We start from the raw sequence: 14,721 nt of genomic DNA on the forward strand, positions 1-14,721 counted from the left end.
GGGGGTTGTTAAAAAACCTTGTTTCATTATTTTACCAGAATTGTGTTTCTGGTTCCTTCTCATTTGGGTAGGCTATGTTAGAGGGAAGATCTCATTGGGTAGGCTATGTCAGAGGGAAGATCTGGGGCTCAAGGCTTCTGTTCAGATTTTTTGTCCCATGGGGTGTTCCCTTGATGTAGTACTCTCTTCCTTTTCCTAGGGATGTGGTTTCCTGAGAGCCAAGTTGCAGTGATTGTTATTTCTCTTCTGGATCTAGCCACCCATCAGAGCTACCAGGCTCAGGGATGGTACTGGTGCCTGCACAGAATCCTGTGATGTGAAGCATCTTCAGATCTCTCAGCCATGTATACCAGCCCCTGCTCCAGTGGAGGTGGCAGGGGAGTGAAATAGACTCTGTGAGGGTCCTGTAGATGTTTGATGCGCTAGTTTTGTGGTGGTTGACCTCCTGTCAGAAGGTGGTGCTTTCAAGAGGGCATCAGCTGTGGTAGTATAGGGAGAATCAGAGGGTGGGCAGGGCCCTAGAATGCCCAAGAGAATATGACCTTTGTCTTTAGCTCCCAGGGTGGGTAAGGAAGAACCATCAGGTGGAGGCAGGGTTAGGCGTGTCTGAGCTCAGACTCTCATTGGGCAGGGTTTGCTACAGCTGCTGTGGGGGATGCATTTGTGGTTCCAAAGTCAATGGAGTTATGTTCCCAGGAGAATTATGGCTGCCTCTGCTGTGTCTTGCAGCTTGTCAGGGAAGTCGGAGAAAGCCGGCAGCTACAGGCCTCAACCAGCTCCTATGCAACCCAAAGGCTGGTCTCACTCCCACCATGCCCCCCCGCACCCCACCTAATAGCAAGGAATTTGCTTCCAGACGGTGGGTTAGTGAGGCTAAGAACTTGCCCCAGGCCACCAGAGTCCCAGCTGAGAAAGCAAGCAAGGCTTTTGCACCTTCATGCCTGTTGAGTCTGCACACTGGATTCGTGCCCTCCCCAGAGTTCTGACTAGGAGACGTCACATTTGGTTGGAATTGTTACAAAGTTTAGCTGGATGTTTCCTTCTCACTGTGGTCTTTTTCCAGTTCTTCTGGCAGCCCTCCCCAAGGACCCCTGTGAGACAAATCAGGAATGGCTTCCCTGGGGCCCAAAGAGCTGACAGGGCTTTTCCTGCTGCTTCTTCTACCCCTGTATTTCACTCAGCTTTCTAAAAGACCCAGTTCCAGGTAAGGTCAGAATCTTCTCATGTGATCCAGACCTTCAGGTTCCCCAGTGAGAGTGTGGATGATCTCCATTTCCCATTTTCACAGTTTGGGCACTCACAGTATTTGAGCTGCTTTCTGGGTCCTGCAGGAGCAATCCACTTCCTTCAGAGGGTCTGTGGATTCTCTCAGCTTTCCTGGTATGTTTCTGCAGTAGTTCTTGGAGCAAACATTCATGATGTGTGTCTCCACACGCTGCTCTGTCTGTCCCAGTGGGAGCTGCAACTTAACCCTGCCTCTTATCCACAATTTTCACTCCTCCAAGATTTTAAAAAACACTTTTAATGGGAGAAACAATTGTAAGATTCATGGAGAGGGGCCCAAGAGAACTGAGCAGAGAAACTCTATACACCCTTCATGTGGTGTCCCCAGTACCCTGAGGATCAGGGATTCATCAGACGGACTAATAAGACTTTGAAATTGTTATATTCATGGTTGTAGTTTATGACAGGAAAATGATGGAGGGCAAAATTAGCAAAGGGAAAAGGCATATGGTGGGCATGGGGTGGAGTCTGGAGGAAATCAGGTCTAAGCTTTCAGGTGCTCCTTCCAAGGAGAGAAGCATGGGATGTGCTTAAGTCTTCCAACAATGATGTGAGACAACACATGCAAAATTCTGACCACCAGGGAGGCTCAGGTGAGCCTTAGTGTTTAGGGTTTTCATTGAGAGTTAGCTTTACAGGGATATAGTTCCTGTGTGATTGACTTAGGTTACTCGATCTTCAAACCCCCATAGAAAAAGCAGATGTTCATCCTAAATCACAGTTTTACCATAATTTATCTGGACAAATGGGAAGAGTGTGGCTCAAGGTTTCAGGCATGCCAAAACACTCTTATCAGACAGGATTTTCCAACAGCTTGGTCCCTTGGAGCCAACCAAAATCCAGTTCAGAAAACAGGGCTTTCTTAAAAGTGTTTAGGGTTTGAGCATCTAGACCTGCCCAGTTTACTCTTTCTTGCACACACTACAATCTAGGTTTTCCTATTCCATTCTAAGTTCTCATCGCATGCACACAAGTTTTCTTCTTTTCCTTGTAAAATCTTTCATTTTATAATGTTTGTCTTGCCATTGGCATAGCCAAAAATATAAATATTCAAAAAGCTTGGGCACTGTGCAAGCCCTAGATTTGAATCAACTTTTCATAAAGTCCTTGTCCATTTTCCCAATGCAAATGAACATTCTGCATCAGTAATATCTTTTTCTCTGAAATATTAAAACTGTACTCAGCAGAAAATACATTATAAAAAGATGATACTTTGTCATTATCAGAATTGAGAAAAAGTTGACTTAAAAGAGCAAACTACAGTGTGTGCCAAATAGTGCAGGGAAAAAATTGAGTTTGTACAAAATCTACTTGTACCTCAAGCTGCAACTTTGTATGATTCCTCCTTATTTGAAAACCAATCCAGAGCCTCCACACTCTGGATTGCTTTATATGAATATTATTTTTAAGTTTGACTGGCATAAAACTCTTGCGCCTGGTAACTTTTATTTATTGTGTTTGGACTTAGGAATCTAAGATTTAAATTTTCTATTGGGAATTTAAAGACTTCGGCTTTTAGCTCATATTTAAATCCACATCCACACTCACTAGGATGGAACAATTTAAGACACTTTTAAGATATTCTAATATAAAAAATAAAACAAATGCCTTCTCAGTTAAATAATTACCATACTATTCATCAGTCTCTATATGGACTTGAGATAGGCCATAAATTCTCAAATACATTGAAATATGTGTTTGATACTCTATAACCTAAAATGCCAATCAAGATTTCCTAGAGAATAAATATCATTTTTGCTCCTCATTAAAGTTCTCACAAAAGTAGTTCAACTGATATGTAAAATCCTTAATTTCATATGTAAATGAGCAGTCATAGTTTTTAAGAATAACTTCAATTAGGACACAATATGTTCTACTTGGGGTTGGGGCTTTATGAAATCTTTAATGACTGAAAATTTTATCAACCTTTTTCTAGTCCTAATACTAGCTATGTAAGATAGATCTATCTACACACATATATGTATACATACACGTATAGGTGTGTATATATACGTGAACATGTATGCATATTAAGCACACACTTTTCCTAGATTGCTCCTATCCCTCCAACAGAGAGTTCTTCTTTAATAATTGGCAATTTAGAATTTTTAGTTTATAAGTTCTTGGTGCATGTTTTTCCACTGCCAATAGAATACCCAAATTTCAACAAATAGACAAAATAAATATTAGTGTCTCAGGAAATAGCAATACCGAATATATAATAATCAGAGTTTAAAATATACCCACCTTTACTTTCTTTAAAAAAAATTCATAATGTGTTACAAGACAAAAGAAAGAATTTTTCTTCAAGAAATTTCATGCCCTGCCATGTTCTTGTAATTCACATGCCAATTTATATAAGGTTCTCTCTTAACTATAAGAAAATAAAAAGCGCAAATTTGTTTCATGGTTTATAAGAAGGAGTCACCTGTGTTCCCATCAGTCAGTCATATTCAATTTCTTCTAGGGACACATGTCTCTTCTCCCAGGCCAGGAGAGTTGTCAGGCAAGGCAGGGCAGAATTACTGTTCAGCTAGAGAGTATCAAAAATGAAGAAATCCTCCATTACTGCTTTTCTTACCGCTGCTCCTCCTCAGCTGTCTTCCCTGTGGTATTAACTCTGAAATGAGCTGGGCTCACCTCAGACCCAGGAGAAGGAAAAGGGAGCTGCATGATTTTAAGGAAAGTGTCAGAAGAAAATATGTTCTTATTTAGATGTGGAAGTATAATGTGCATATGAATAGGGAAAGAGCATTTCACGTAAACATGAATTTTTTTAAGAATGTAACATTTTCTTAAGGTTAATCAGGAAACTGACATATAAGCTAATATAATTTGGAAAGATAGATTTTAGAGTAGCTTTCGATGCAACCAACACTCAAGAAACACACACAGGCACACAGAGAAAAAAAAATAGTACCATCTTTGGCTTCATCCACATTTGAGGAAGGGAAAAGGGTGTTAAATTCATTTAATATAATATCATGCATCCATTACAAATGACCACATGAGTCTAGGTTGTCATGGAAATATATTCATAGAATTACATCTGTGGTAAGAATGTTTCAAAAGAGATGCCTATCATGATTTCATTTTACTGAATATATATATATATATTTATATGTGAATACTTACTGTTTTGGTCCACTCTTGCATTGCTATAAAGAAATACAAGAATTTATAAGAAAGGTGATTAATTGGCTCACAGTTCTGCAGGCTGTACAAGAAGCATGGCAGCATCTGCTTCTGGGGAGGCCTCAGGGAGCTTCTACTCATGGCAGAAGGCAAAGGGAGCGCAGGTGTCTCACATGGAAGGAGCAGGACCAAGAGAGAGATGGGAAGTACCACACACTTTTAAATAACCAGATGTCATGAAAATCTTATCACAAGAGCAGCAGAAAGGGGATAGCACCAAACTACCAGAAACCACCCGCAAGATCAAATCACCTCCTGCCAGGGCCCACCTCCAACATTGGGGATTACAATTCAACATGAGATTTGTGCGGGGACACAGATCCAAACCTTTCCACTTACAAGAGAACTCAGGAAGGATTTCACAGTGAAATTATTCATGGATTATCAGATTGTGTGATGGTTAATACTGAATGTCAATTTGATTGGATTGAAGGATGCAAAGTATTGATCCTGGGTGTATCTTTGAGGGTGTTGCCAAAGGAGATTAACATTTGAGTCAGTGGGCTGGGAAAGGCAGACCCTTAATCTGGGTGGGCACAATCTAATCAGCTGCCAGCATGGCCAGAATATAAAGCAGGCAGAAAAACATGAAGAGACTAGATTGGCCTAGCCTCACAGGCTACATCTTTCTCTCGTGCTGGATGCTTCCTGCTCTCAAACATTGGACTCCAAGTTCTTCAGCTTTGGGATTTTGACTGGGTTCCTTGCTCCTCAGCTTGCAGATGGCCTATTGTGAGACCTTGTGATCATGTGAGTTAATACTCCTTAATAAACTCCTGTTTACTTATATATCTGTCCTATTAGTTCTGTCTCTTTAGAGAACCCTGACTAATACAGACTATATGGATTATTTATTTAGTTTGTAAATTTATTAACCTGATTAATGTTTTATTTACAAAAATGTAATTTATTAGATTACTAAAACAATAATCTGGAAGTAACAGCTAGTTTTTAAAGAGAGAGAAAAGTGTTAGCAGGAAAATAGAGGTCAAAGAATGAGTGGCATATTAATATGCACATGTGTGTTATTTATGAAGATAGTATAAAATCCAATCTATCTATGAACTGTTTACCATCTATCTATCTACACCTATATAACTAACCATGACATTTTCCTGCGCAATGGCAGAACACATATTCTTTTGGGTGCACAAGGTACATTATTAATTTTAACCAAATATGGGCCGTGTAAAGCAAATATCAATAAACTTCAAAGAATTGCATGGCTTCTCAGTATTTTATTTAACCATAGAGAGATTAAGATATAATTTAATAGCAAAGGTGAATAGAAAATCCTGACATATTTCAATATTATTCGACACATTCATATTTGCAAATAACTTCTGGTATAATTTTTCAGTGCTATTTGCTCAGCTTCACACCTAGTATAAAGTTCCAGCACGCTACATACTTGCTCTGCTCAAGCTTGAGGATAAGGAAGACTGCTGCAGCTGAGGAATCTTTTCATCAAACCACATGGGCAAATGATTACTTTTTATGTAGTCAAGGGGAAGGCTCTATTGAAACTTGTAATAATGTTTAAAAAAAGGAAAAAAAAGCTTGCTACCCATGATTTTTTCTTTAAATGTCTGCCCCTTGTTGTATAGAATATTTTAGTTTGTACTAGCCAAAACATGTCAGGGAAATAATATTCTTCTATACAGCACATAAATATATACTTTCTGTGTGTATTGAGGGATTGCATGGATAACACATAGATGTTTCTTTTACCAACCACAAAATTGTAGAATTTAGCTGGGACATCAATAAATAAGTGAACCCAAGGTTATATTTGTATGTACGCAATGGACCTTGAAGATATGTGCAAATGAAAACTTTAGAAGTACTATAGAAAATTGTCAGTCTATTTTTTTACTTAAATCGAGATAACATTATTCAATTTTTTATGGGATAAATAACATGTATATTACCTAAAAACATAATATCATAGAATAATATTCAAATACTACCCATACTTGACTCTTATACATATATGCAAGATTCATAGAATCAAAGGGTTATCAAATTTCACTTCCAAAGGAGGAGTGACATCAGACATGTAGTTTAAGTGAGACATTTTATAGCTGGAAAACATATGGTTTATGCAACAAATACCTCACCGATGTCTCACATTTATATTCTGATTGTAAAGAAAGTCTCACCTAAAAAGACTTTGTTACCTTTGGTTTGGTATTTGAGGAAAGTCCTCTTTTAAGGCCTTTTGTAAAAGTTCTTTCTCATTTATAGTGCACCTGCAGAACCTCATCTGTGGTTGTAACATAGATATGACAGGTCTCAACTTATTTAAAAAAGGATATGGTGATTCACTGGCCAGTAGTATAAAAAATTGGCCTACCAATTAAATTCAAGATAGCTTTAAGTCTATTTAATAGACACAGTATAAATGAATTACTACCAAAATCTTAGAATATTATACCTTAAGTATGCACTGACTAATTGTGCCAGGCAAAATTAATTCTTATGTAATTGAAGCCAACAGGAGTAAAACATTGGCTAAAAGTCAATTTGTGTGATAAAGAGGAAGCTAGGCAGTCCCAAACAGCTTTTAGTGAATGCTTTTTTGCTTTTTTTCTATCGTTGCTGAAGCTAAATGAGCAAGAGATAAAAGTCAAATACGTGCAGACTATATTCTCCATGTCATTCTATTCTTTTTCTGAAACTAATAAATTGGACCATGAGGAGTGTTGCTGAGGCTATATCTTTACTCCTCAGTATAAATGAAAGAAAAGATAGAAAAGCCCCTGAGTTCAGGTCGATTTGCACAGCCAAAAAAAGTGTTTCTTTTTACTGTATTAATGATTAAAATTGCCTCTACTGATTAATTATATTGATTAACTTTATAGAAATTCATCTATCAAATTCACAATAGGTTGTGAATTAAAATGGAAAACTCTTGGAATAATGTAAATGGACTGGATGGACATGGGGCAACTTTAAATGTATGTATCTATTACTACGTGCGTCTAGATTAGGGCTTCTCAAGCTCAGTACTGTGGATATTTTTTTGCCAGATAATTCTCTGCTGTACAGTCCTGTACTCTGTTGCACAGTCTGATGAACTATGGATGTTTAGCAGCACCCCACTAAATTCTAGTAGCATCTTCTTCCCTCAGTTGTGACATCCGAAGTGTCTCCAAACATGCCCTGGGGTGGAGTGACAAAATTGTCCTATTTGAGAACTATTGCCTACGTCTTCTTTCTGAGTCAGTACAGCCTGGATTTGTGATATTTCTAGCTATGTCCAATTACTGTTTTTTTTTAAATTGTTTTTATCATAATTATTATTTTAATGGGATTGAGTTTAGAGTTATCTCAATTATAAGACTTCTTTTCATGCCCAGCTTGTCCTTTGACCAACCTAGCTTCCTTCATGTATAACTTTTCTTCAGCCAAATTCACACTGCCTGCACAATTGTGTCTGCATGCCTCAATTCTCCCACCAAAGGTCTGATCTTTTAAACATGTCACCAATTCTGATGGCCTGTGTGGCTGGGCTTTGCAAAGGACCCACATCGCTGTATGTCTTGTGTGCAGAGCCTTCGAGACAAAGTGGGGCAGCCTCAACTATCTCCCAAACTCGCTGCACGACCACACACTGGCCATGTTTTGCCACATTTCCCTGTGGAGGGGGCTGATGTGTAGACTGGTGGTTCTCACACTTTAGAGTCAATCAAAATCAAATAGAGGCCTTGATAAAACACGGATTCCTGTGCCCCAAGCCTAGATTTTCCAATTCTCTACATGCTGGGTGGGACTGAAAATGTGCATTTCTTATCACCACCAGGGGGATGCAGGTGCTGCTTGTCAAGAGCCCCTGGTTTGGAAAAACCCATCTGAGTCAGGCGGGTGGATTGTTCCTGTTCATAGAGAATATGTCTAGCACTTTAATAGTTAAACTCTTCAATGGCTAGCATTAGAACAGAAGTTAAATGTGAAATGTCATAGCTCAACTAATCTCTGTGAGGCAACACTGGGATTTAGATTTAAGTAAACACTTTTAGATTATTTATTTTTGAAGAATTAGGGAATTAGATAATAGGCATTATATTAGCACTTAGCGCAGATATCTTATTCTGAAATCTGGGGTCTGTGTCCCAGCATATTGCTTGCTGAGCCTGGAAGTGAGAGTGAAACATTTGTAGTGTCCCTTTATCATGAGGCAGCATTGCCCATGTAGGCCAATTAATATCTGTTGAAGTGCTGTGATTCCCCAAAGAGCTTGCTGCTCTTGTTATTGTAACTATAACTGATGCTACTTGGGATCACTGCAGAGCTAATACTATTCGTACAACTTATATTTAAAGAACATGGCCGGGTGCCATGGCTCACGCCTGTAATCCCAGCACTTTGGGAGGCTGAGGCAGGCAGATCATCTGAGGTCAGGAGTTCAAGACCAGCCTGGCCAACATGGTGAAACCCTGTCTCTACAAAAATACAAAAGTTAGCTGAGCATGATGGTGTGTGCCTGTAATCCCAACTACTCGGAAGGCTGAGGTGGGAGAACCACTTGAATCCAGGAGGCAGAAGTTGCAGTGAGCTGAGATCGTGCCATTGCACTCCAGCCTCGGCGACAGAGAGAGAGTCTGTCTCGGGGGAAAAAAAAGCACTTACTACATGCCAGGTGCTTAGCATTTAACTATTTTAGCAACAGAATGTGATAGATACTATTATTACTATTACAATTTCATTTTGAAAAAAAAAATGAATTTAGGCTAGAGAGGTCCAGCTTCAGACCCAACAACTCTAGTCATTAACTTAATTTCAAAACTGAAGAATTAATTTCCTCTTTAGTTGTTATGTAAATGATACTATACTTTAGGGGACTGTTTTATTTAGAAATCGGCACTACCAAGGTTTATCTGGTCTCTGAAGCTCAACGTGGGAGAATAGAAGCTATCAGTATACTCTACGCTCCTCTTATTTTTCCTGAAATCAGTGTAAGATTAGTAAGAATAAAGTAACATTCTTGGAGAACATTTTAAGCTACTTATTTTTCCAGGTATGAAAAAAAATTACCTACTTTTCCTCGTATGAAAACATCTAGAGAAGACATAAACTAAAATTGGCAGGTCCACGTGCAGATTTTCGTCTCTTTTTATATTGAAACAGAAAAAAATCAAAAGAAAAATAATTTTGAGAGAGAGTAACATGGGTAGTGATTTTTGTTGCCTCCTCAGGTAACATGAACTAGCACACTATCTTCTTTCCTATTGCCCCTCCCTGAAGATAACACCAGCAGCAATTGCTTTTCTGCCAGTAATGATCCTGCTCTTTCCTGCTACGTCCCCAAATAGAACATAAAACCCATGTATTACTCCTAGAGTCAAAGACTAACAATATGTAGTTTATTTCTATGACATCTTTAAATCTATGTCTAACGCCGTGACAAATGGGTGCGAGGGAAGAGGTATTCTTGTGTCCCTTATGATATTTAGTTCTGGTTATGACATCTTGACAAAGAAGTGAGTTGCAAATGCTTTATTTTGATTACTGCTCTAGTCTGTGTATTGCTGATATTCTAGCACATTCCAAATATTGGAAAGATGCAGGAAATCCTGTGTGGTGGCCTCACGGCATGTCACACTATAAAGTAACCTGAGCAGCCTAGAATCCCATTTCAACCTGTAATGTACTTTGATTCTTCTTCTCCTTACTTCTTTCCCTATCCACCATGGCTTCTACCTTTAAGGAGTTCACAGTCTGGCAGTACTTGCAGCAGGCTGATGTTCCAAGCAGAGCCAACCTGTGGGCCTGCTCACACCCCTACTTGCTGAGCTTCATCAATATTCTGGGCTGACAGTTTTCAAAGTGTACCTGGATCTTCAAGATGTTTCAGGAAGTCTGCTATGCAGAACTATTTTCAAAATACTATTTTATTTCTTTGTCTTTTTCATTCTCTCATAAGTGGACAGTTTCATTCTCTCATAAGTGGAGAGTAGTAGTTTACCAGAGACTACACATAGTATTACAACAGATTGACTGCAGAAACTCATTTGGCAATAAAGTTATCTTGCATTAAAGCCATATTTGCCAAGTGTAAAGCAATGCAACTCTTCTCAATATATATATTTTTACTTAAAAATATAGTTATTTATCATAAAATATTTATACTAACCTTTAATGAGTTTATTTTAAAATAAATCATTTAATGCATACATTTTAAATTTCTCAGTTTAATTTCTAATATGGTTAACATTGATACATGTATCTGTGAATTTTAAGATAGCAAAGGATTCCTCACATCAAAATGTCCAGGAAGAACTAACATTAGGCATCTATATGTGGATTAAGATTTTCATTATTGATTTTCAGTGTGTAGGCCATTTTCCTATTTCTAAAATAAGTATGTTAATTTGCAGACATTGACAATCCTGGCAGCTGCTAATCCCAAAAAGCTAATTCCAAGTATTTATTGCTTTGCAGGCAGATAAATGAGACTTTTTTGCTCACCTGGAACTTCAAAAACTGCTTACCAGAGACTGTCCCCTCACTGCTATTTCTTATACACAAATTTCTTGTTGGCTTCCTGACTCAATACTTCAATTTATAGTTATCTGGTAATTCCTCTTAAGAAACTCTCTGCATGTTGGTAACAACTGTCTATCCACTTCACTCAGTCCAAACAGCAGAGAGCAGCTGTTGTCATGAGGAAAGCAATAAGCTCACATAAGCCTTCACCTTATACCTCCTGAACAAAGTACTTCTGGCTTCCAGAAAATACAATGATTTCAGAGATGTCTTCTTAGAAATAACAGATACAGAAATGGAAGAAGTGCATTCTATTGCATTGCCAACCAATTGCTGCATTATAGATCTCACTAAAGCTCAAAGCAACCCTATGAAACCAATTTTGTCATCCCTAGGGAGAATGAATAATGAAACTGTGAGAAGTGAAATAAATTGGGTAACTTTTCTCTCCAAGTAAATTGTGATGCTAGACTGCATATCTAGTTCTGGTTCACTTCTAAATCCACCTTCTTTTCATTATACAATGATTTAATTATACTCAGGAATGAAACCAACTAACCCATGAGAAAATATTTCTCCAATAGTAGCTAAACAAATAATGTTTTATAACAATAAAGAGCATAGAGAGTTTGTTAATAATTATAAAGTGTTTACTCATGTAATCACAGAGGTCAGGAGCAGAATTTTAATAGTACAGAATATTTTCATAAGTCCCACCTCAATCCCAAATGCTTCCCTCACCCCAAAGTAATGGTCATTCCGTCTACCTTTTTCATGATCACATTCTTTCTCCTCTTTATAATTTCACCATCCATAGATTATGGTTAATTTATTTGACTTTTGCTTTTTTCACCCAAACTCTGGCATTTTTGTCATCATTTTGTAGTATACTATTTTATGAATAAACTACAATTTATTCTATCCAATTGTTAATGAATATTAAATTTTAGGTAATTTTCATTGATTACAAAGAATATTATTATTAACATTTATGTTCACTATTGCTATTAATATCTATCCTGTTGCACAACTGCATGCGTTTTTCTGTTTTTTGAGACGGAGTCTCCCTCTGTCTCCCAGGCTGGAGTGCAGTGGCGCGATCTCGGCTCACTGCAAGCTCCACCTCCTGGGTTCACGCCATTCTCTTGCCTCAGCCTCCCGAGAAGCTGGGACTACAGGCTCCCGCCACCATGCCTGGCTAATTTTTTGTATTTTTAGTAGAGCCGGGGTTTCACCGTATTAGCCAGGATGGTCTCGATCTCCTGACCTCATGATCCACCTGCCTCGGCCTCCCAAAGTGCTGGGATTACAGGCTGCATGAGCTTTTCTAAGATGGTGGTTCTTATACATTTTGGTCTCAAACTTTTTTGTAATTTAAAAATTATTGAAGACCTCAAAGAGCATCTGTTTAAATTCTATCTAACCAATTTTTGCATATTAGAAATTAAAAATTATCATTAAAATTGTTAGTACATTTAAAATAATAAATCTACTTATGTTGATATAAAATTTTTTAAGAGATATGTTCACTCCACATTCATTGTTGTATTATTCACAATAGGCAAGATATGTAGTCAACTTCAGCACTAATCAATTGTATGAATGGAGAAAGAAAATGTGGTAGATATACAAAATGGAGTGCTATTCAGCTTAAAAGAGAAGAAAATACTGTCATTTGCAACAATGTGGAAGAACCTGGAGGAAATTGTGTTGACAGTGAAATTAGCCATGTGGTATTTCCTATAGAGAAATACCACAAGATCACACTTGTATATGGAATCTTAAAAAGCTGAGCACACAAAAGTAGAGTAAAATGTGGTTGCCAGGGACTAGAAAATGGGGAGAGATGTTGGTCTAAGGATACTAAATTTCAGTTAGAAAAGAGGAATAAGCGAGAGAGGTGTATTATATAATATGGTGACTATATTGTATTCCAGAAATTGATAAGAAAGTAGGGCTTAAGTGTTCTCACTATAAAAAAAGTATGTGCATTATAGAGTATGTTAATTAGCTATATGTAGCTATTCCACAATGTATATGTATTTCAAAACATGTACACAATAAATATATAGAATTATTATTTATCCATTTAAAAACATTATTGGTATATATCACAATCAATGTCATTTTATAAATATAAAACCATATAATGGGCCAAAGAGAAATCTGAAATTATTAATATCAACATATTATGTTTTTTGCTAGATACTATTTATGTATTATTTTACTTTGCCAAATAAAACAAGTTGGCTTAAATCAACCAATTACTTAATATCACTTTTAATGAAAACTATGAGTATATTCCCCCAAAAAACAGCGAAATTACTGAGTAAATTAAAATTGGCTTACATTTTTTATAAATTTTTTAATGATTGACTTAATTGAAGGCAACTGAAATCTGATAGCTACTTATTCATTAAATTTGTTGGGACACACACAGATATCTAGCTGAAAAGTGGAAGACAATTTTAAAATCCTTTTTAGATTATTATGGATATTCTTATTTGATAACACATTAAACTTAGCAAATGGTAATTTTTAAAAATTTACTTGCAATGTGGGATTAGTGACTATTTTAATCTCTGTAACATTAAAATCTGCTGCTCTATCTTGAACTTTGAATGGACCTTTTATTCATCCATGACCTTGTAACTTCAGACACTGGTCATTTGGAAAATATTGGTTCACCAAGTTACGTGGCTCTTCCAAGTGGTAATACCTTCAATGAAAAATTTTAAAAAATCAAATTGGAGTTTACATTTTCAGAAAAATCAAATTTGATCTCACATAGTATGAGAGAAGTGTCACTGCTCCTCTCATAGGAAAAGTCTTTAAGATAGGGAAACTATCAAGCTCATGATGATAGATGGACACGTTTTTTTAAATTTTAATTATCACTTGAATGCTCACATTTTATCCCAGGCAACAAAGGCCATCAAATGCTTTCCTTGGAATTACTGGCTCCCTGTTAATTTTTATGAAAATATCTGCTAAAGCATTAGTTTTCCTGCCAGTCTTACAAGTAAAAGTAATATTTCATTAAAAAGTGGCTAGTTCAGCTTGCAACTTACATAGGTAGTGAATAATAAAAAGTGCTAGTACAGTTTGATGATGCCGTGTGTCCTCATGTGTCTTCATGAAGACATTTTTAACAGAACTCCAGCAGTGTGAATCACATAGCATTTGCAACATCAGTGCAAATGTCAACACAGTGAAAGAACTAAAGTAAAACATCATAGTGCAGATGTGAAAATAGCTTTGAATTAATGGACCTCATTAAAAGTCTTGAGGATTCTCAGAGGTGCAAAGGCCAGACTTTGAGAACCACTGCTTTAGGATATTCACTTGTAATTGTCCCTGATGCTTCCTAGGGTATATATAATTTAAAGTTTACAAGATTGTGCCAAGTTATTTGTTTCAAACTTATTGCATACTAATGTTTATTATCTTCATTGTCCACATGGATGAGCATAATAAATTCCTAGTAGGGGTTTTTACTGGTTCGAAATATATATCCATTTCTACCTTTGTTAAATGTTGTCAAAACATCCTGATAAACTACATTTCCAATACAAATTTTTATCAATAATTTATGAATCACTGATTCTCCACATCCTCTTCAATGCTATTTGTAATTAATCTTTTTTAAAAACTGACTATGTTAGTCATATTTCACATTGCTATAAAGAAATAGCAAAGACTGGGTAATTTATAAAGCAAAGAGGTTTAATTGTTTCACAGTTCCACATGGCT

At 37.0% G+C, this 14,721-nt stretch overlaps 1 long non-coding RNA gene across 1 annotated transcript; it reads left to right on the forward strand.

The window, feature by feature from the left end:
- Positions 1-897: 897 nt before the first annotated feature.
- On the forward strand, positions 898-11,418 carry LOC134810489 (uncharacterized). Its single transcript, XR_010158734.1, has 3 exons — positions 898-1,204; positions 7,344-7,439; positions 10,924-11,418. It is a non-coding gene; the product is annotated as an uncharacterized LOC134810489 (long non-coding RNA).
- Positions 11,419-14,721: the final 3,303 nt, after the last annotated feature.

Source organism: Pan troglodytes, chromosome 6 (genome assembly GCF_028858775.2).
Source record: "Pan troglodytes isolate AG18354 chromosome 6, NHGRI_mPanTro3-v2.0_pri, whole genome shotgun sequence".
NCBI lineage: Eukaryota > Metazoa > Chordata > Mammalia > Primates > Hominidae > Pan > Pan troglodytes.